General features: G+C 27.3%; 1 long non-coding RNA gene across 1 annotated transcript; it reads right to left on the bottom strand.

Annotated features, from left to right (window-relative positions):
* Window positions 1-853: 853 nt before the first annotated feature.
* LOC149058710 (uncharacterized) lies at window positions 854-12,003 on the bottom strand. The gene is made up of 4 exons (XR_016190154.1): window positions 11,861-12,003; window positions 2,016-2,147; window positions 1,007-1,042; window positions 854-924 (listed from the first exon to the last, which is right to left on the bottom strand). It is a non-coding gene; the product is annotated as an uncharacterized LOC149058710 (long non-coding RNA).
* Window positions 12,004-22,966: the final 10,963 nt, after the last annotated feature.

Raw genomic sequence — 22,966 nt, 5'->3', positions numbered from 1 at the left:
TTGGATTATTTCAAAATCACCTTCCGCAAATACTTGTTTAAATAATTCAATTATCTTGCTGCATAAACATAATAATAGGTATATTATTTTTCATTAATTAAGACGCTATATGATATTGTATGGCTTAAAGCCACTTGTATAATGTAATGGTTGGAATTCTATTACCTCATATTAAAAATTATCATAAAATATATTGTTATAAATTATTATTACTGACGTTAATACCTACATGTGACATACACTCGCAAAATATTAAACTTGTTTCGTCTTACCATTATACATTGTATATATGTATTATGTTTTATGTATATATATATATATAATAACTATAAAAGAATGCATACAAATATGTAACTTAATCATTTCTGTATGCTATAATTCATAATGTTAGTTATATTATATTTAAATATTCTTAAGTATCTTAACATAAACAGAATTTGAACAGAATTTGTTTAACATAAATTGCGTTTAAGGACGTGACGTTTATTACAACAGTTCAAGTTTAGTAGAGTAATGTGTTGGATACATTTGCATAATTCAATAATTATTATGATTGTGTCATTAATTAACTCCAATGCGCAAATATACCTATTAATTAGGTATACAGATTTAGAATTATGGCTACGGTTAATTTCATCGATTGATTAGTCAATTAATATAATTTTCTCATAAGATTTAAATAAATAAGACATACCTTTTTTTTCTGTTTTTAACAGATATGATGCCGCGGGAACACTTTTCGCGTTACTTCCGCGGAAATAATACATACCTATCTAAATAAGTTATAACTTATAATATAAGTCTGAAGATAAATAAAAATTATATTTTTGATTTTATTAATAAAAAAATTACATTGTAGAACACTTTTTCTTTCATGTTTATTTTTGAATTTTGATAACAATTTTATCCGGCGATAGGATATACCTGCAATTTTCAAAAAACACATCGATGAAATGGATTTTATTATTTAAATAATAAAATTAAAATTTTTAAGATCGTTACGTACAGTCGACAGTTAAAGGAATTCTTCATTTTCAAAAATCTGTATGAAAGTAAGAAACAATAATTGTACTCTTTCAAGTGTAAATTTCTTATTTACATGAAGTCAAAATGTACGTAAAAATAAATCTTATCCAAATTTAATAAAAGCTAATAACCATATTGTTAGAGATTAAAAAATATGTTCATTTTAAAAATAAGACGTATACATAAACCCACGACTAATTTATTGTGTTTTATTTTTATTTTAGATAAATATATGGAAGCAATCAGATAATAGCAATTCAGATATTTATTACAGCCTACAGGTGCAGTGAGATGGAAGTACATATTATATTAAAATAATATACAATATACTATATTATTTTATGTCTGTACCGATAACTACATTGAAAAAAAAACTTAATGATAAATTTGTTGCAGATATATTTAATACTATAAATTCGTATTGTTTTCAATAATTCTAAAATTCCGTGTAAAAGGTATGTTCAGCTCTATTCCTCTTGTTTCCGTGAATTCTTTCCCGAAGTGGTGCACCCACCAAATATCGTTCGTTTCAAATATTCCCATCAAAAATATTATCCCTTACTCAAAATCATTCCCATTTCAATTATCTCTTATTTAAAATATTCTTATTTTGAATTATGACTTTAATATACATATATGTATACAGTTATACACGTAATAAATTCTTAGCATCCATTAACATATAGAGAGCACTAAGGAGTCTTCTACCAACATCAAATGATTCTAGATTATTTAAAAATGTTATAATTAAATCGGCAAAAAAAAAAATTCGGACATCAAAAAATACATAAGAAAAAATATATATTTAATCATTGTTGTTATTAAAATGTACTTCAAAAGGCCTCAATGTCTGTATATCTGTAGCTTATATTATATATGGATGGATATAAAAACTAATCGATCAACGTTGGCAATAATTTCAGAAATTGTTTTTAGATATATCAGAGAAGCTATTAAAGAGTAGTTTTGAGCAACGTTTGAAAATATACCAAGTACTTAACCAATCCGCCACAAGCCTGTCTCGGTCGAATAAGCCCACGATGTCGATTTGCCTGTACTGCGTCATATTTTATGTCGTTTTTTTCATTTTTTCCTCGCCGAAGTCAGTGTATACAGCTAATCTGTATATTTAAAAATATAAGAGGTATAGGTAAATACAATAATTATTTATATTATAATTTACGTCATATGCGTGGTTTAATATATTATAATAATATATGGTAACAGTGTTTTCCTAATTTAAATGAATAATAAATAAAATAAAAATACAATTATATCGTTTAATAATACATATCATTAGAACATTTTTTTCTAAATACAGTAGTATTGTAATATTTTGCCATAATATTTTTATATAGTCACTATAATATAGTAATATTACGAGTGTATAACTTTTGATGTCTATTAGTATATTGCATAATATGATATTCTAAAAAAAAATATTGATATTCTTCCACCGAATATTAAATTTAATTCTATAGGTTGCCACTTAGAAAATACTAAAAAAAATATATATATATAGGACATAGGTTTATAACAAATCGAGTTTAATGATAGAGTTTTTCTCCTACCATTTGGCGTGGGTTAAATAGACCAAGTACCTATGTACAGAGGTCTGGAGTCTCAGTCGTATCGGACGTGCACAAGGCTATTATAATACATAATTTACACAATATATAATATACATATATTATCATTATTATTACGTACGCATGTTTGCGTTCGCTTGCGCCCAAGGTTCGCGGGTAGCTCGCGCGACGACTATCGAACTCCAAAATAGTTATAATGATAATGATAATAATAATAATATATTATAAAATTATTATTTTGGATGTACACGGGCGTTGATAAAGCTCTACGGCAGTGCGGCGTTATCCGCAACCTTGGGGCGTGAACAAACACAGTTACACACACACACACACACAATATGTGCCAACATTTCCTGGTCAGTACTCAGTTTACTCATGTGTGTGTGTGCAGTCGTTAATCATTCAAAGACTCACCGCCGATATAAAATATTGTTAAGTACGATAATAATTGCAGTTTATGTATAATTGTTATTATTATTTTTTTTTTTTAATGTCTCTGACATGCGATCCGACAATTATAATAATAATATCATCATTCAATTATGAATTTTATCGAGATAACCTGTGCTCGCCTAACAGTTATTTAGTATTGTAAAATATATTGTTATATTATTGTATGATTATAAAATACCTATGCAACTAAATTCAAACGATTACAATTTTTTATCGCTCTTATAAAGATAACTTACAAAACTGTTTATAGTGCTTATACAATCGAATATATAACATGTGTTTCGCTCTAATCATCACAAATGGATGCTGTACTTTCTGCTTTCTCGCTTTTTTTAAATTATCGTTGAGAAGAATTCAATTCACCATGTTTTAAAATCTCCGTAGTTTATTTATTACACTTGGTATTATATATGTTATAAAGACGTTATTGAAAACGGGCCGAAAAAAGATTTTGTATGGTTAATACTTTAAATCGTTCCAACAAACTTGAAAACAATCAATCTCAAAGGAATATAGTATCTTATTAAAACTTTCAAACTTATGATTTATAATATATTTTGCAAAGTTTTAAATATTTTAAGAAAATCAACGGTGCTACGATTATTTTAAAACCGTTTGTACACCCATAAGATATGCCGATCATTTGATTGTAATTGTTTTAAGTGTGAGCAATGCTAGTGTTCTTTTTAAAACGAGTGCGAAAACATTATGCTAAGCTTCTAGTTAGTATTATACGTTAATAGGTAACCATATATAACACATTGACACGCATCGAGTGTAATTGTTTAAAGAAGTCAGTAGAAATATCTCCGATTTTGAGTTTTACAAACTTTAAAAAAAAAGTTGTTGTCCGTTGGTTTAAGATGCATAGACCTGTAATATAAATTGTAATAATATATTAATATTCAAATGAGACAAACTCTGGAAGCAAAATAAGTACGTGATCTGGCTATAATATAGTGGCGCTCGTCACGAGCACGTACCAAGTTTTTCTTACTGTTTGACAACCATGGGTGAGTAAAATAAAATAAAAATAAGCAACGCACATAATTGCATAACGGAAATTGCACTACAAGCATCACGGTGCCTACAGTGTATAGTAGTAACTATAACAGTAGGTAGTGTAAGTAATGACTAATAAATAATAACAATAATAATAACAATAACAGTAACAATAATGGCGATTCGATTGACAATGATTTTCTGAAAAAAAGACATCTCGCAAACCGATCGAATTAATATAATATAAACATTATATATCTATAACTATAATAATAATAATAATAACACGATCGCGGACAGCGACGCGCACGTAACTAGGTATAATAATATTATATTATTGCCTATACAACCGTACAGAAATATAAAGAATCATTGGTGGATGGAAGACGTGACACGACGGTCGTTGGCAATTCCGCACGACAAACGACGACGTTATTAAATTGCACGCACCTTAACCTGCAATGTGACGACATATAGTAATAGATCGAACTTACACATGTTCAGGATTTGTGACACGTATACAGCCCAAACATATCCTATATAGGCCTATTGATAACAATAGTCATACCTATAAAATATATTGGTACCTTACGTACATTATGCGTATTATATTATTATTTATTATTCTAGGAGTTGTGCTGTACGATTTATTGACATCTGTCGGTTTGACATGACGCACCTATATATACTGGCGCGTGCATAACTCACAGACAGGTCTATATAAAATCATTCGCCACGTGCCTTATATAATATGTATGTATCTACTTATACTTGCGCATAATAGTATAATATTTACGTCTATATAAAAAATTATTATAATATATGATAATATTTTTGTTGTAAAATATGGCGATACATTTTTGTGGCACTGGCAGTATATAATATTTACACAATTTGTATATAATATGTTAAAAAAACTAGCTGATGTCATATACGAGGTGATTCACTAAGCATGCTCGCCCTCTATTTTTCCAATAATACAGTTATTAAAAATCTAATTTTTGGAACTTTCCAATGATTTACTTCAAGACCATATTTTCAAAATTTTTATATTTTAGTACTGCTTAAGGAATGTACTGTGGAGATACAAATTTCTACTTTTCAAATTAAAACACTCTTTTTCAATTCCTGTAAATTATAAACAGTGAATAATTTTTCTCAACATTATTCTGGCATGTTAGAATCGAAATTCATCTAAGTTTTTCTTTTTAATTCTAAGATTTGAAAATTTAATACAAGGCTCCTAACATATTTTTACAATTGCAGTTGCAAAATAAAAGAAATACATAGTCACAATTTTTTTTTACAAGCATTCAAAGTTTGAATTATCTAAGGTTTGAACATTTTTAATAATCTATAATATATCCTAGACAGATAAACCGTCTTCGCTCAGAATCGTTTTTCGTATACAATGATATAATATCATTTGATTCAAATTTAATTCCATCCATCACAGTAACCCACTTGTAACCTACTGTACAGCAGAGCGACATCCACGACTTACCCGCCTTTTTTTATCATAATTTCCTTGTAACCGTAGTTGTAAAAAGTACAATAATTTTACTCACTGTTTAAATTAAGTTTATTTTTTTAATTACAATTTTTTTATAATATTCATAACAATTGAAACGATGTTTTTATTTTATAATAAATATATTATTAAGGCGTAAATTAAACATTAAATATTAATATATGTCAGCGTTTCTCAACCAGGGGTCAGGTAGGTCAAAAATAATAAAACGCTGATTTAAAATTGATATCGATAATGATAGGATATTTTTACTGTTCAAATTTTTACCTTATATAGATGGAGGGGAGGTCGCTAAGTGATCGACCATACTTTATACCTATTTTGGGGGTCGCAACACTAAAAAGGTCGAGAAACGATGATATAAGTAATGTAAAATGTGCAATGCCATTTTTAGATGAACTATAGTTTTATTGTTGGCTGGCTTAGCATTACATTGCATTTTATGAATAAAATTTCATAACAATTAACAACTGTAACATGGATTGAATAATAATCTTATTCAATTTTAGTAAAAGCTAGTACTTATATTCTACATAAATAAAATTGGCCACTAGCCAATATTCAAGAAATTTGAAGATTGCGTCATGTTTATCTGTGCTAAATTATAATTATTGTCTTTTAATAGATTTTGTTAATTTGTTTTTATTATACAAATTTGCTTTTGTAAAACGTCCAGCGTGTATGGTGATATTGGTGGACAGCCACCGAGGCACGAATAGCATAATAATAATAATAATAATAATAAATTACAATACTGTCATAATCCGTTTTTATTATTTAATTTTTTATAAAACTGTCTTCTCCATAACTTAATAATATAATGATTATCAAATTATGTAATTTTTTTTCGTTTTGTTCTTACGGATGGAAATAATATGAACAGAATATCGCCGCATCGTAGTTGATTTATGATCGCTTTTTCCAGATTGTTATACGTCTATCGAGTAGCTTATATTGGCTATAGCCTATAGCTATTTATATGCTATCATTATATATGTTTATGTTATAAATGTTAAATGTAATATATTATGCAGTTATATTCAAGTGAGCCGAAACAATTGTCTCAAAATCATACACGATCCATCATTATAAGATTGTATTATTTAACTATTACAGTAACCCATTCAATATTGTTATTATATACGCATATCACGGATTCGTGATACGATTAATGTAAATACAACACTTCAGGACATCGCGTGTGTTTGCCATTAAACTAATTGTACTGTAGCGTCGTTTGGACACACAGACGGTCGATAAATAATTTCTTGCCCCCAACGATTTCCCATTTACTTTTAAGACGTCGTGTTCGGTTGTATGTTTTATATTATTTCTTATTATCAGTTGAGTCTATATTAAACAATTTTTAAGATATATATATGTGGAAAACACGTTGTTTTCTATAACGACGATAGACGTTAGGTAGCTTACGAACTCAACATCACACGCAAACGGAGACGTGTTAAATATTATGTTATTATAGTTTATTATCTACATACACCCAGTAGTGCAGTACCCATACTCAATAAAAAATATTCTATAATTTTTCCATTGTTAATTTAACTATGGCATAGCGTATCAATTATAGATAAATTTAAGAAAAATAAAGTGATTACTAATAATTAGCATTATAAATTAAAATATTTACCGACGTAATATTTTTGTAAGATTATAATTGTTCCAAGTTACATTTCTAAAAGGCTAAAATTGAATTATGTACAACTTTCAAAAATAACCAAAATTAGTTAAGGTACTTGTTACTTTATAAAAAAAAAAAAATAGGTACCTACAATTATTGAACAATCTAAATATACACAATAACGATTCAATACGTCTTTTAAATCTGGTATATTACATTGGCCACCAGGTATAGATAACCTACCCACTCGCATTATTGCTATGTTAGATTGAACTTAATAATAATATTTATACCAAACGTATTGGACAGTGGACACGTCGTGACGTCGTGTCGTATTTTAGTTATAATAGCTATTTTATTTTATCCGTAATATTATTGCAATAATTAAGCGTGACACGTTTTACTTTACGATGTTTGCGACGAAAGTGCAGAGAAAACTTGCGGCAATTTGCATAAAAAAATCGAAAGTTACACACTATATAATATATTCAATTACTATATTATATACTCGTATAATCGTGTCCTATATATATATTTAATATTATAAGTTTATTACAGTCGCAGACGCTTGCAGTATCTCCCGACCCCTTAACGCTCAGCAGCTAAATATTATTATTATCTTATCCACACCCGCATTACGAATATTGCATTATTATCGCCTGCGCACGTAGATACCTATATTATAATATTATTATAATAGCTATATAGTGGTATCGGGTGGCCGAGTTCATCGAGTTCAGGGCTAACGTCACGCCTTCGTGTAGCCGCTGTAGGTATAAGCAATAACAATAATACTGTTTTTGTGTCATTTATTATATTTATACTGAACGTACTTACTAGTTACTACATGTACTTACTACACCTGTATATAGGTTAGATTATATCGACAGGCATCGTTTTTATACCCATCGGAAAATACCTATGTGATAATTTTACGTTAATAAATAATAATATACATTTTTATCATAGGTACAAAAATAGTGAATATTACATTAACGGATACGATGTACGAGTACAATATTGAAGGGTCTTCAGTGAAGAAAATATTATAGTAACTTGTCAATAATATTACGAGATCGATTTAACTGTTCGGCGTCCAAACCCACACGTACATTATGCCACTAAATAGTTAATACATCATTAATATATTATCATGAATCATTATGATGATATGTATTTAATGAAGAGGTGGTATTCGATAGAATATTAGTAATAAATAAATTCTAGCCACTAGTCAGTATTTGGAAATAAAAAATTATTATGATGATATTGAATAGGTAGTTGCAATACATCTATATTAGTTGTATCCTGTATGACTGCATGACACATGTAGTAAGAATAAATCATGGTGAGTTATCAGTTATCACTATACTCTTATATAATAATAATATGTATTCTACAGAAGTGTAAAGTTTACAAAAGACAATATAGAAAATAATAATATTATCGGCTATTAAGGGTGTCCGATTATGTTTTATTCGAAGACTTTGTTTATGAATAAAGCGCTTTCGATAATGTAAACATGAAATATATTAATTATTTAATAAATAAACAATTTATTTTTTGCAGGATTGTAATATCGAAAACTATTAGTAAACCTCCCCCCCCCCCCCCCCCGTAGAACTTGATCTATTTCTATTGTATTAGTAGATTGCGAGTATTATTTGATAGATGGAGTAATTTAAAAATCAATGTTTGTAAACATTTTACTTCCACTAATAAAAAAAAGTAAAAAATAGTACAATCGTTTATTATTATAAAATAGTCTTAGGTATATAATTTGCCTCTACACAACGTGGTAACCCCATAGAATGTCAGTCGCTGTAGATGTCAATTTTTCTCACAATATGGAATAATAATATCACAGTGGCAGGGTGGCCTTCACAAACGTTATGTGAAATTTCAAATCGAAAAATACAATCGCGTTCGTGACGGAGAATTTATCACACATGCATTGCATTATTGAAAAATACCAAGGAGCTTTTAAAAATAGCAATGTTTTTGTTTTCGTCGTTTACCTACCATCGATTATAAGTGCAGGACACGCAAAATTATAATTCATCTATATAAAATTATATATATAATTATTATACATAGGTAGGTAGGTACTTTGATAAAACTGGAAACACTTAGTAAGCACATCAAAACCTGTTATTTATCACAGCTTAACCGTAAGCCGAATGTAACGTTTTGATATGCTTAGATAGGTAAGTAGTTAATGGAAGAATATTTTTTATTCGATTACTAATATTTTACACGTTGCATGCGAATTACATACGTACACTAAAGTTATTATTTTATGTATATGATTTTTTCATTTATATCGTGAAGTGGTATCGATCAATATAAATGTATATACCTATAAGAACAGTCACATACACATATTATATTTCTTATTGAGTAGAAATACTTGAGAAATCCTTGGACGAACACCAAAATTCATTGATTTATAATTTAATATGATGAAATTACATGTAGAAATCGAGTAAAACTTTTCGAAATGTGATTTATTTAGTTACCTAACATTATCATAAAATGTCAACTTGCGTTGACGCTTGATGACTGTTTTTTAATTATTCTACCGATAAACGACAAATTAATTTAAACACTCGTATTATTTAAAAAATACTCAAAAAATGTTGACCACCTCTCTCAAAAGTGCCAACTAAATTCAATTTACTACCAAAACTACCCTCAAAATAAACACATTATGAAGCTTTTTTTCTGGACCCAAAATATATAATATATAATATTTAAAAACTACACACATATTCTAAAACAAATATAGTTATTCATCTTTCTACTAAATTGTTTAAAATATTTCGAATGGTTCTACTTAATTTATTTTATATATTTTATATTTTAATATATTTATTTTATACCTATAAAAGTAAATTATAAAATTAATTATTTTTGTTTGCTAAGTCTTAGCTTTACAAAATTAAAACTGTCATTAGACACAAGATACAACTATTAAGTTGACTGCTTATTTTTACAAATCTGGTAAAATGCTTAAAATCATCTTCCTTCCATTTCTTTGATTGAGTTTATTAATGAAATATTTTATGATATATAAAATTGTCATAAAATGTCACTATTAATTTATAATTTTTAATTTTTAATTCTACCCATAGTGAATATTGATAATAAACATTGACCATGCAAATAAATATTTTCAATATTGATAAAAAATGTTTATGTTAATGTATTCTTCAAATCATAAGTATAAAATACTAAAAGACAAAGCATAATTTATGAGCTATAATATTGATCAAACTATATGGAGAGGTTTTGTTTTGTCCTAATTATTGTAAAAATGTAATTTTGCGTTACAATAATTTTGTTTTTATTCGTCATAAATTCAATACAAGAATCAAGTAATTAAGATTACAGCAGTAATAATTAGGCATTAGTGAGACGGGAACTATAACGACTTTAAAGACTCAACGACAATTCTATAGCTAGAAAAGCATTCTTGTACGGGTCTTGTGTTTTATAAATTGTCTCACACCATATTTCCACCTTAAAAACCATTTAAAATTAAATTTCCTAATAGTAATTTATTAAATCTTTACCAATTTTAATAAAACTACACGTGACATGTTTATTTTCTCCAACTAGTTAAACTTCACAGTGGAATAAAAAAAGTACGTTGTATTTGTATCTATTATATTGTGTTTCTTCACTAACTTGATCACTTAAAAGTTTGTGAAAGTTTAGACTTTAAAAGGATAATTTTGATTGAAAACGAAGAATATTGTATACTTGCTTATTTTATTTTTAGTAAGTAATTCGAATGAGCTTTTTAATATTGTATAATACATCTAAAGTACACGATTTGCATAAAAATTTCAATTGAATGAAACAAATTCTATTTAAAAGTTATATATAGTATTTTATTTACCCTGGAAAACGTGTTTTCCACACGGAATTTTGTTAGAACAATACCATAACGGTACAGTGACTGTAAGTTTAAAATTCAAGAATATAATACCATATTACAATAATTAATACTTCCCAACTCAACAGAACTGCGTCAATTGATTTGAATATTCTAACTTAGATTAAAATGTAAATTTGTAAATATAGGTAATAAGTAGAAATTAAGCAAGTATGTAAGAAATTAATGTAAATTTAATATGTAACGCCGGCTAATAACCATGCTGTTGATGCCTCAAACAATTCATAAAAAAAAAAAAAATAATAATACTTCTATTTGGTTCCTAGGCTATACAGAATTACAAACAACACAGCTTGAACACGTCATCGTGTATTCATCGAAATAATAAAACAACGAATCAAAGTAACGCGCGTTATGGGAAATATAACGAAATAATGATACATCGGAGGGTTTACGTGATGAATAAGTCGTACGATTCAATCTCGGACCAAAATTAAGTTTGATTACTCGTACGGTTCAAAGACTTTTAAAAACGGAAATCGACTCTATGTTGAAACAAAATGAGACGTAATAATATTATAACATTATTATTTATAACATAAAACATATTATTTCCTATATAATTGTCCCTGTATAATTATATCTCAAAATACTTATAACTAGTTTCAAAATTAAAATATAATAAAAATCCCTCTAGGTCGTTTAAATAATACTCTTACCTTTAAATTAAAATAAAAGATCAATTCACCTTAATTTTTAAACTAACAGAATTAAACGAAATCAGTTAAGCGTAAAATTTAGTATGTTTCGCGCTCGTTAGATGGAGACAGCACACGCGGGTACAACGTTCTCTCAAGTCAACATATGCGATCGATCTGATAATGTATCACATTATAATTTAATAAATAATAATATTATGACGCATTAATACATTCAGCGTGCGTCACGTATACCTACTCACGTCGCGCAAAAATTGGCATATTTATATTTATAGGTAACATGTAAAATTATAAATACAAATATAAGTGTATTGTGTATTATAATTACATCGCAGTTTGTTTGGGTAAGTTGTTTGGCCTGACACAAAATTTGTATTAAAACAAGTCTTATTTAATATAAAAAATTATAAAATATATGATAATTACTATTATATTGGCAATGACTTCGATTTCCTCTCAACCACGACAATGCTGCGTATATTTTAATATTAATAATATGCGTTTGCCATTAACAATAGCATAATAATAAATAATAATTAGCATTACGCCTATAATGTAGAGTGTAGACTATACAAACATTGAATGTCCACATTATTAATTATACATACACTCGTGATTGAAAAATTCAAGTTGAAGTGGACGACATCGAAAATAATATAGGTATATTATTGTATTATTGGATTTATTTATAAATTATAATATATTATTAAATATAACAATAATAATAATATAATATACAGAATATACACTATCACTGCAAAAGAAAATATTTATATCAGTGATATTCGAACAAAATTAACCGACACGCAATAACAAACGTTTTAAATGCCTTTATATGATTGTAATAAATTAATAAAATGTAATTACACATACTATTACACTGCAAACTATCGCCAAATTGATAATGTTCATTTTTTAAATATACAAAACATTTATAACAGTTGTTCGTTGTTCTAAAATGTATACATATACGTAGAATATGTGTGTACCTACTACGTATCTACATCCTTCAACTAATTTATTGGTCAATTAAAAACGAAATATTTTTAGAATTGTTAAAAAAAATTTTATATAATTCCTCTATAAATGGAAGATTGGACGATTTTATTCAACTACATGAATTTACTTAAAATGTATACGTGACCAAAGGATTGTTATCATTTACATATAAATGGATCATATACCGTCAGTTGGCTTTGATGTATCCTCCCAAATATTAAGGTTCTTACTTGTTTTTCATTTACTTTTTCGGTTATTTAATTAGTTTCAATTTAATGATGAAAACAGAACTTTACTTCATAAGGTTTTTAAATCACGTGCCCACTATCAAAACTGAATTACAATAATAATAAAACTACTGACTATTTAAAACTCTAAAGAACCAATAGGCCAACAATTTTTTACTACAGAGACGCAAAGAAGTATTTTCTTCTGAGAATAGTATGATACACCATGTATGCATAGTTAAAAAGAGAAATACCGAAAAGTTTAAAAATCTTGATATCACTATACAAAAATTACACAATGCATAGGTATATACCTCAATACCTAATATAAATTAAAATAATGAACTTGCATGGTCTTCTTATAGCGGACGTCCAAGGCACGTAGTCATAAAATGAAAAAGAAAATAAACATTACCCTGCTGTACACACTAAACTCTCACAGGACTCTCTATACAGATACGTATCAGATGCATGTGCACATGTGTGTCTATATGTTAGTGTGTATATATTGTAGTCGTTGTTGGACATTACCCGAATGAATTCCGTTCACGTCTATTATACATTTACACGCATGAATAGTCAAAAACTCGGAACATCCGCCGGACACGTATAATATACCTATACATGAGAAGTATAAAATGCGATGATGATGGTATTATATTATTTTATTTTTTAGTATTTTTTTTTTAGAGTATAGGATAATAATAATATATTATTCTTCCCTCTTGTGAGTACGCACCGACCTGTAGCTCAATTATACTAACGACTTCGTAAAACACTGCCCACCATAAGTTATCAACGATCCGGACGAATATCATCTACGATCTACCTGTCTTAGTCATTGAAGAATTTTACCTCAAAAATCGGTTTTTCAAGGCCAAAACTTTTATGAGTGAATTATAAACTTACTATTCTTACAGTTAAATATTAAAATATTAAAATATCAAATTTTAGTAGAATTCGTATTGTCAAGAGGCAATTAAAAAAAAAAAAATGTTCGATTGTTTGATAAAAGTATACATTTGTACCAAAAATTAATAAGATTAATTTTAAAAAAGAACTGTTAACTTAATAACTTAAGTTCAATTTATCTGTGCATTAACGTACTTTCTCCTCAGAAAAAAAGGTGATCCATCGCGGAATGCATGGCAGATGTGAAACATTGAAATTTTTCGATGTAAAAAATTCTTTTAAAATTTTAAGGATGATTTATTTAGAGACGTAACACTGGCATGTTAGTATTACAAGTGTTTGCGCATATGTATTATGTAACGTATTTTTTGATAAAAATACGATAAATTAGTATTAATTAAAAAAAAATACCTATTTTGGTCATATACATATATTGTAAAATATTTTTCAAAAATTGTAAGATGCTAGAAATAACTTATTATTTTCAATTTAAGACCTAGTTTTTTTAAGCACTTTATTGATTTATAATTAAAAATATAAACAATATTCGGGAATGTTATTTGTATACCAAATATAATTAATTTGTATGATGGATATCCTATATATAATAGTATAATTTAAACATTACATAAAATTGTATAGTAATATTAATTCTTATAAATTATAATTATATTGTTTTGGCTGTATTAGTTGATAAAATCATTAAAAATGTCATAGTTAAGAGTGTTAAGACAATATTGTAAATAATGCATGAATATATTATGAAAATTAGGTATGTGAAAAAATTATATTCTAAAATGGATTTATTACTGATTAAAAACTTGTAAATGTATCTTATGTTGAGTATGATAGAAGTTTAATTAGCTTTTCATTTCCATTGAAATCATTTCAATACATATATCTTCCAAGACATTAAGTGTATGTTCAAAGATTGTGTAGCTAACAGTGTGCATACTATATATATTATATATAAACATTGAACGCGAAGAGTCCTCCTATTTTGAACATAAACCCATCTACTCATATAAATGTCTATTAAATTCTGAGTATTTCAGACTGAAATTGACAAACACTTTATAGCTATACAGCAATACAGAGGATATTCTCTATACCTACATTATTATTGAAAATAGAATATCCTGCCAAGTACCAAGCGTTAGAAATGATGTTAAGCTCGAGCAGTCAAGCATGATAATGGTATATATGATATGAACTGGACCATAGAGACTATAATATGTCTAGGTGTCTACGCATATATATATATATGTAATATACTAATATGTATTGTATATAACGTATTATACACATATTATTAAATACGCGTGCACTGGTACAATATTTCATAATCATTAATTATAAAGTAAACGGTACCAAACGACATAAATATAGGTCGGAATAATATTTTCGTAAGGTCTTGATTAGGTGTAAAGTATTATAATGTCATATAAAATAGGCAGTATTTTTTGTTGATGGTTAATTTTCTCTTTGACATAGTGGGAATATAAAGTTGCTCCCAGGGTCTGAGGATAAATTGAAATGGTTTATTTTTTCTAAAATAATATTTGTTTTTAATTATAATTTTTTTGGGCACTGATTTAATTTAAATCTAGTGTAATTAATATTATGCTCATCATTGCATATTACATTATATATTTATATATTATTATGATATTAACGTATAATATTTACAAAATATATTTTTTCTCTAAAAAAACAATAATTTGTCTCTTCAATTCAATGTAATAATATAATGTACATATTGTTAAAATGATATCTTACACCCGCTCATTTGAATGTATATAGAACAAATCATAACAAATATGTAAAAACGTATAAAATTCTTTAGTCATAAATAACAAATGACATAAAATTTAAAGATGTGTGAAATCGTATAATTTGAAATAGGGCTTCTGTTTCTGGGAGTATAGCTTATCGTTTTAATCAAAAATTAAAATACGCGTGGATACTCGTAAAAATAAGAATATCTCCAAAAAGAGCATCTAAATTAGAGAGGAAAAAAACAGAGGCTGTGTGAAAAATGAGGGATAACGTAGGGGATATTACTAAAAACTTTGCAGAGGACAACCCTATGTGGATGTGTTTATAGTAAATAAGAGGGTGCGTTTTAATTTTGTTAGTGAAAAAATGGTTTAAATGAGAGCAGTGGAGCGTATGATGTTAAAACAACTTCCAAAGCATCCAACGCCATTTTGTTACTTTGTACAGTAGCTATAAGCTTACATCAAATTCGCAGAGCCAATGAGATTCTTCGAAGTGGATATTTAGGACCTTAGCAAAGGCTAATAACAGTAATAACGTGCAATTGTATTTGTTTTTTATTTCGAATACGCCAGTTCATCTCGTTTATATTTTTTCAATGTTATAACTTACTCTGATTTAAAACAGCAGTGTCATAAACTATTACCATATTACCTATAGTAAAATGTTTATTACTACATTTAGTTCAATAATTTATAACACATACATGCGTCTTTTAAACTTTATTTGGTTTACGCAGATTCATCGATAATTTTCAATTATGAAACATGTAATAATGGATTATTTTTAATATTAAGTGAAACAATTACCTACTATTTATTTTTATTTTTATTTTTTAAATTAATTTACAAGAAATTTTAACAAAATAATAGAAAGTGACTTACTATTCAAACCACATAACTAATTATAACATTTTTTTTACCTTTAAGTCAACACATTATATTGTTATGTATTATCAGTTGTCATTAAAACACTTTACCATAAATTTTATAAAATATCAGTCATTTTCATTTTTTAAATATTTTAAGTTAGGTAAAAAGTGGAATATAAGTTGGTGTAACTTTTAAATTGGACTATTAAATACCAGTATTTCATATAAAACCAAAGTCACTTTTGTTAATACGAGAAATTGCACTTTTAAAGTTTAAAATCAGTTATTTAAAATGAACTTTGAACAGTAAGTAGTTTAAATAAGTTTAAAAAAAAAGTAAGTATTGGGGAACTTTTGAAAGCATTATTAATCATTGTTGTATTGTAATGCATTCAATTTATAGTCCATTGTATTTAAACTAAGAAGTTTTAAAAAATGTATATTCACAAACTACTACTTTATTAATCAATTCGTATAATAATTACTACCAACATTTTTGTTCTAAATGGAAAAAAATATGATACCATAAACAAAGTGTATTATTTATCTTTTTATTACAACAAACTAATTCTAAAGTAGAAAAAATTAAAAATAAACTTCGATTTATTTTCACTATTATACCTTCAATGTATTTTAAAAGAATCGGTCAACTGTAAAAACGGATTTTTTTGTACACAGTTCGTTTGCTTTTTAGTCGCTCGTTGTTGTCGTGGGACGTAAAATATTATAAATCCAGAGTTCAGATAAACTCCTCCCCCATTTACTTTTAATATAAAATTCTTTTGAATGAAAGTTTTTCGACGATGTAATCGTATATTTCCACGATATGGCACGTTTGGCATTCGCGGAATTTTTCAAGAGTTTGTACGAATAACTACCATAGCATTTTTCTTTATATTAATCGATAAATAATATAAAACAATAATTTTGTAGTACCTACCTTATGCTCTTCGATCTAAAAATTATTATTCAAAATTCGACGTACCATTTTCAGCAGATCAAATCTCACGTACCTACTTATACATAGACATAATACTCTATACTTATTACTCATTATTAGTCGTAAGACTTTGTTTATAAAATTGTATTTAATTTACCTAATATTTATCTAATCAGTTTTGACTCCAATATTATTAAACCAGCACCTACTACAGCAATAACTGTACTGTAAACTACAAATATGAAATGAATTCTAAAATATAATGAATATTCAAAAATGTTCCATCGGTTGTTGTTAGATAAATAACAAAAATAGTAAGCGGTTCTCTACAACGTGTTTTTAGCTTGATGGTGAAAGTACAAGTTCGTTATACTCAAATGCACGTCATTAAGCAAATTAACGATTGGTGCAACAATGGCATACGCTCAGCGTATAGTATTAAATAATATCTAATTTTCAAATCGTTAAAGGTTATAAACGTTATGGCAATAAAATAAATCATTATAATACAATAATACATGATTGGCTCGTATGGACACAATAATAAAAGTAAACTCATGTGTCCATAGATATTAGTGTATTACATACATTATTGTGTCTTTGGAATGGTATAATATGGATTTCGATCTTTAACGTCCATGGTCTACTTATTATTTAATATTTACTTGACACTTGACAGCCGTACTAAAGTACGAAACCGATTAAATAAGTGCATAGGTACTAAACGTTATTATAAAATATATTATAATACGATTCACGCAATCAGATCGGAGCATATATAAATGCAGATTTATTTTCTCCTCTAGTTCCCACAGAAACTCGAGGGATATATTTTATTAATGAATAAAAAAAACTCCAATGATCGAATGGAGCACTCTAAACGAATTCACCGTTGTAGGTACTACAGCATAATCAAAATCGTAATATATATACATATAAGCCTCACAGTATTGTATATTATCCCCTTTTCCTTTCTTTCTATTTTTTTTCAAACGTCCCCTCCACCATACAATTCGTCAAGTTCGAAAATGTTTGCTGATCGACGATGTTCCCTTTTCAGATATACTGAAGTATGAGTGTTTTACAAGTGTTATTGCTTCCTCCACACGAATGTTTACGTTGATTTTTATAATTAACATATTTTTTTTATTCTTCTTTTGGAAAAAAAAAACAAATATACTTTTATGGCTATACATGATCGTCGACGTAATACAAAACGTACTTGTTGTTATCCACTATTATTTATAATATACATGATATGTAGATAGATCATGTATTCGTATTTACCAAAACAATCTAATATCCGATATTCTAATAACAATTATAATATATTCATAAAACGTATAACACATTATTTTTTAAATCTACTTAGTATTTGAAACTATTAAAATGGTATGAAAAATTGAGTTTTGAGAAAATATATCTCATCGATGGTACCTAATTATTTATTTTACCTAGGTATTTAATTTAAATTCTCTATTTTTTACTAAAAAAAAATTGAACTACAAAAAATATTGCATACCTATGATTGATGATATTGCAGTATTATGCTGTTATGATAGTAACATAATATTCAACTATTTTTTTTATTATTGATTAGGTATAATGTACAATATGATTTTTATAAAACTTAACGATAAGGAAATGATACTTATATATATACAAAACGCGTTTAGACCGTTATACAACTTTTGATGTATAAGCCATAACTTTCGTGTGTATGATAAAATATTCTGAAAATTTTCAAAATGGTCCTTTTAACATTTTTAAGACTTCCATTCGCCAAGTCGTTCTGCCGGTGCCCATAGGGACTGAACTGGAATAATACAATCTGCACAACATTTCAGATACCATCCAATAATATAATATATGGTGCTGTAACGACACACTATTTGACCTTCTGCGTCATCCTGTACGCAATAGGTTTGAAAAGTCCATAAACTAATACATGTAATAATAAGTCGTCGTAAAGTTTGGCATTGGACATTTACCGGGTAAACGACACCCTTGGGAATAATTTAAAAATTCAAAACATCAAATAGCTAACTCGTTCGCAATCATTCGATAGATAAAAATAAAAATAATATTTCATATCAATAAATCAATATAAAAATAATATATTCGATCAATATCGTACATAAGTCATAATTATGATAATTTCAATAATTTCATTATGGTAAATGGTTGTCATTTTTTTGAACCCGTAGGTGCAAATAAGGCGGAAATAGTGGCTAAGCACCCCTTCACTTTGTATGTAGCCCCCTCCCAGAAAAAAAAAAACAAAACTAATGTCATACATACACCAAACAAATTATAAGTGTCAATAAAGTGACTTGTATAAATTTAAGCTTCAGCATCTCCAAATCTCAAACACTATTCATGCCTATGGTTTTATACCTATGTCTAAAGAATTTTACCATTGCTTATTTGTGGAACGTCCTATGTACTAAAGTTCTTTGCATTTTTTGCAACTACTTGTATTGAAAGCATTAAGTTCTTAAATTAGATTTTAATACAAATGATAAAATATGTATACGATGGTAAGATAATACTTAGGTACTACAGTTATAACAACTTCATGAAAATAAAATAAAAGTAAGCAGTATATTTTAGTATGTTCTGTGACCACCGCAAATCCGGTGAATCCGACTACCCCACCCAACCTATAGGTCTATACTATCGCGTACGTAGTGGACCTGCCCCCCATCTACACCCCATCCATATCTATCACGTACGTATCCGGCCACAACGCCCACAACCCTTCCTCTATTAATACTATGACTGATCTATACATTTTCATAAGCGTTGACTATTCGTAATTTCATTAATTTTGATAATATCACGCTGTTCAAACTATAGTACCTTTTATGATAGAAAATTGAATCTTTTTGAGAGTTTGGGAAGTCAAAAGTAAAAATTTCCCAGTAGTTTTCATAAGCGCCGCGAAAAACAAATGAAAAATAAAGGGGAAAAGGGAATCTTTACACAATATCAATTTCCAACAAAATCGATGTAACTCTAAAAGAAATTACGGTAGATACATAAAATTTTGACTGAATGTTTATATAAGCAGTTTCTACACACCATATCGTTTTCAAAATATGTTTATTTTGAGCTGTTTACGGATATTTCCAGTTTCCAATTTTTTTAGTTTTTTTCTTCTATAAATATCATTAAAATGTTATTTGTTGGATAGAAATTCTTGAAAATTGTATAAAAGGCTCCTAATATATTATTTCATAGGTAGTTTAAAAATATTAAAAATCCGTAATCACAATTTTTTTCTAACCATTTAAATTTTAAATTTTGACAATATATACGAAAAATGACAAAAATTTGCAAATTATTTTAAGTTGGAAATTCATAAAAATTTTTCATTTTAAATTTAAGATTTTAAAATGTAATACAAAATTTAACTTAAGTTTTACTACTTTTATCAAAAATAAAATATCTAAAAGCAAGTCAAAATAATTTTTTATGAGCGTTTGAAGTTCAGAATTTTACAACATTATATTACATTTTACATTTGGTTGTAATTCAAAAACGAATAATTGTATATGCATGAAAATTTAATTTAATGTTTATATTCTCATCTCCTATACACCATAATATTTTCAAAATATTTTGGTTTGTTTTGAGCTGTTTAGTTTTTTTTTTTTTTATTGTCAATAAAATTATATTTTGCAGGCCAAAAAGTCTAAAAAATTAAAACAAAGTTCCTGATATATTGATAGAATAGCAGTTGAAAAATATTGAAAATACATAAGTACGATTACATAAATCAATTCATTATTATTCTCACTCTATTTAAGGGGCCTGCTCGTGACCTTTTTTTAGCTCAAAAACATGCTTTACAGGAAAAACTCTCACTCCATCTACAGTGATACAATTTCAATGATATATTTTTTTTAAGAGAATCGCTTCTTACAGAGTGATAATGGACTTGGATTTTGAAAATTCTATGTTTAAACTATAGAATATGACCTTTTTAAACAATCTTTTCTTTATAATTATTTTTGCTATAAATAACAAGATCAAAGTAAAATTTGTTGTGCAAATATCAGCCTGTTTCTTAAAAAAGAAAAAAAATAATGAAATCAGACGAACACTCAATGAGGCATGAGAGTTTTTCCTATAAAACGTATTTCGAGTGAAAAATCATGCTTTTAATTTTCGGTCAGCAGTACCATTGACATGACATGTCATTACATACCAAAATTTGTTTAATTTTGCTTATATTTTTATTGAAAAGGTAACTTGATAAGACGGATTTTGTCTAATGCAATTATTTAATATAGCCCTAGGATTCATACCTATATAGGTACTACCTTTTTTACCTTTTTTACCTATTAGGTAGTTCAAATTAAAAAAAATCTATACGTCATAGCTAATAATAGCAGTGTAACACATAGCAGTATAACATCAGTAGGTACCTAATATATTGTATATATATTATTACGGTATATCTAAATAAAGTTTTTTTTTTAAATCTCTGCATTAAATATTGCATTAGTGTTATGTGACGACCCACTTACTAAATCCAATTATAATTTTGATTTAATTTTATGACGGTACAATATTTAGGCTACACATTTCACACTGTTTATAATATTGTACGTATTTATTGTTATTTATGTAATATAATCTATAGTATTTATAGTTTATAGAACAATAATTTGTCTGAACATCTGTTAGGTACTTAATTTATGTACTATTCGTATAACTAATATAGGTACTATAACTTGTCACTACAAGTTAAATTCATAAACAATCTGCATTATACCAACATAATATTATGTTCAAAGACGAATCATTAAAATGATTTATGGATGTGAAAATTAAATAATAACAGTAGATTTTGCCGATTCGAATATAGTGATGTAAAAAATGACAAAAACAAATATATTTTTCTAGAATAGTTTGTTTATCTGATTTCGTTTAATTGACAATGTAGGTACCTACAGTACCATTAGGGCAATTCATGTTTAATTGAAATATGTAATACAATATTTATCTTAACTGTATATTGTAAAAATTTTTTTTATAATAATGATCATATCTATATTTTATCTGTTAAATCGATATTAATCGTGCAATAATATTATTGTAATATAGGACTTGGAGTGGTGCGGTGGATAGCCGCAGTCACTAATAATGCATGTCGTATATCACTAACTTCGGATATAGGTGACCACCACTCGGGTGCTTATAGAGACGATAATTCTCGACCACATACTTAAGTGTTTCTTAATCAGCAGTAATCCCCTAACAAAATGTTAATGACCATATACAGTTGCAAAAGTTTAAGTTCAATAAATAAATAAAACACTAACCTTGCTTTTTTATTAAATAAAATAAACATGTTCACTGTTCAGTTC

The sequence above is a fragment of the Diuraphis noxia genome, unplaced genomic scaffold (assembly GCF_037042655.1).
Source record: "Diuraphis noxia isolate RWA-SAM2 unplaced genomic scaffold, SU_Dnox_SAM2 contig0002, whole genome shotgun sequence".
Lineage (NCBI taxonomy): Eukaryota > Metazoa > Arthropoda > Insecta > Hemiptera > Aphididae > Diuraphis > Diuraphis noxia.
The sequence above is the reverse complement of the archived record's forward strand: the minus strand, read 5'-3'. Positions and strand labels throughout refer to the sequence as shown.